The following is a 3,102-nucleotide window of genomic DNA, read 5'->3' as shown; positions in this document are numbered from 1 at the left end:
AGAGACCAAGAGAGATAAATAGATAGAGAGAGAGAGATTTAAAGAGAGAGAGAGAGGAGGCGATGGAGGGGGTTGCGGCGGTGCCGGGGCCCGCCGCGGCCAACAGGCCGCAGCCCATTGGCAGCGGGCACGTGGCGTCCCCACCACGCAAGCTGCATGCGCAGGTTGCATGGGCACGAGGCCGGCCACAGTGTGGCCTGTCGCGTCGTGCCCATAATTTTTTTTTTAAGATTGGTTTGTTACATTTTCCTCCCCCCTTATAAAAAATTTCAACCCCGAAATTTAAATCACACTGATATTATAAGAAAATTTACATATCTAGTTCCACTACTTTCTAATTAAATCGACCACTATGCAATCTCACTTTTTCAGATTTATAACTTATACTTCACTTATTAGTTTATTTCATTAACTCCTAACATTAGACAACCACAAGTAACTCACTTCCAAAATTTAAAATTCCTAGATCTAGGTCGGTCAGGTAATCACATAAACATCACTAATACCACTTGTATGCAGGAAAGCTTACATTCATTCTACAATATAAAATGTGTCGTCATCTATTAACTGAATCATATTTTACTCCAAAGTACCTCAAGCTGTCCTAATTTATCACCATTTCTCTTCTTTTTTTGTTGCTAACTACAACAATACACATCGTAATGCCATAATCACCTATGATAATATGACACAACCTGTTTAAGTAAATTATCTTTAATCTACTGAATATATACTCCGAGCCCAAACATACTCAATGGATTATTCCTCAATACTATCACTAATACTAAGTAGAACGATAAATACAAGTTATTTTAAGAATATCTGAAAGACTTAACTCATACTTCTCTTTCTACTAAATAATGTCACTAATCTAAACATACTCAGCATCATCCGGTATCCTCATAAAATTTAGGCAATAACACAAAGTCTCTTATTTAAAATGCACTGCTCATATGCTTAAACTATTTTACAAATTACTAGATAAATCAATATAAGAGATCACACCTATCCATGTAAGACTACCATATCAACATGTATTCATAATACATTCTTCAGAATAACATGCAGTGCATCAACTCCAACCTATCAATGTAAATCCTAATGCAACCTCAAACGAATTTATATCCTCTTCTGATTCTCAACATTCTCTTCCTTCTTAATCTGCAATATCTAAAAGGTTAAATCCAAACTATCTCAAGAAACATACATGATAAACTTTATAATGATCCTTCTATCAATCACTTATATATCCAAACTATTCATTCCTCGATTCACATAATTTCAGTTTGATCATTATTTATTTAATTACTATCACTACTAGTATATCCCCCAAAATATCACTTAATGATATCAATATTCAGATCCAAAGACTATCCACGAAGTTCTATTAAGTAATCCAATAATCTCTTCAATATCTCGATAGATATAATATTCAGTTCATAATATTAATCCATTGCCACACAAATATTTACTAATCCATCATACTTGATCTTTAAGAATACATAAACACATCTTAAACAAATCCACAAAATCATTATACATGAACTAAAGCTACTAAGATTAATCTCCTGAATTGATAATGCTATTATGATCCGCTAATAAACTAACTAACACTAACTGATTCCTACATATTAAAATACATCCAAAAATATAGATTATAACCTTCTCGCAATCTCAACTTTGCAATTCATTAAAAGATTAAATTTTCACAAACTATAATAGAACTAATCATGAACTCATTATATCCTAATTATGAAATCATTATCTCCTAATCAAGTATCTTTATCTTAAGACTTAAATGTAAACCTGTAAGTCTTTACAATAATTAAGATCAACCTCATCATTCTAAAAGGCTCGCTCAATAACCTCCAGTAATAATCGAATATGTAAGTTAACCGTTAAACAAATACTAATATAATCACTTTCCTATACATCATTATTCGTTCATCATCTAGCAGTATAATAAACATCAATCGATACACTGTATATGCAATATCATAGTCCTCTGTATTCCTTTCATTGCCATCCTATGAAGCAATTAATTTAACTTCTAAATCATCTATCAGTCATAATAAATAATCATATCTATAGGCTCTGTGAATAACTCTATCAAGTTATCTCTCCAATTAGTATCATCGAAAACAACTAACATGCCAAAATACATAATATCTGGAAAAGACGAAGAAAACTTTGTTGCTTTTGCCTCTTCTCTACTCAATATTGATTCCGTTGTTGATACTGATAGTACAGATGATCAGGATATGTTACCAGCTGAAGAAGATGAATCTGAAATACAAAAGGCATATAATGACCTGTACATGGAGTCGTTTAAACTCAATAAAAGCAATCTTAGACTACATCAATGACTCAAGGTAATCGAACTTGAAAAAATTCAATTTGAGGAGAAGTACAAATTGGAACTTGAACGTGTCAAAGACCTTTCTAAACAACTTGACAATGCAAAAAGTAAAATGAAGGCTGATGAAATTGAACTAGAGCGACTGAATAAGAAAGTGATATTTCTAAAAGGGAAGAACAAACTTGACGAGATCCTAAAGGCTCAGATCTCTAGAAAAGATAGGTATGGTGTTGGATACACTAGTAATTCAAATAATAATAAAACTGTCTTCATTTCTGCAGGTATACAAAAGGAAGAATATCTGAAGTCATCAACCGCATTTACAAAGCAATCCTGGATGAATGCTTCTAAACTGAAGGTGAATCTACAAACTGGTAAATCGTCAACGGCACCGAAGGTAAACTTTTGTTCCGACATGCTATCATTCCGGCATTCTAGGGCATATTCGACCTCATTGCAAATTTTTGCAAAAACCTAGAACTGCTTTTATTTATAGGATAAAAACAAAGGCCATATGGGTCAAGAAATGTTCTGTTGTCCATACAGCTTTGAAAGCTTTAAATTCTGATTTATGGTATTTAGACAGTGGTTGTTCAAGAAATATGTCGGGTGACAACTCGTTATTTTCTAATCTTGAAAAATATGAAGGGGAGTTGTGACATTCGGAGATGGTAATTCATCCAAGGTAATAGGTAAAGGAAAGGTAAGTTCTCCGGGGGTTCCTATTCTTGAAAATGTTCTTT

This window comes from Typha latifolia, chromosome 1 (assembly GCF_019914945.1).
Source record: "Typha latifolia isolate L0001 chromosome 1, TyphaL0001v2, whole genome shotgun sequence".
Classification (NCBI taxonomy): Eukaryota; Viridiplantae; Streptophyta; class Magnoliopsida; order Poales; family Typhaceae; genus Typha; species Typha latifolia.
Note: the sequence above shows the minus strand (reverse complement) of the source record.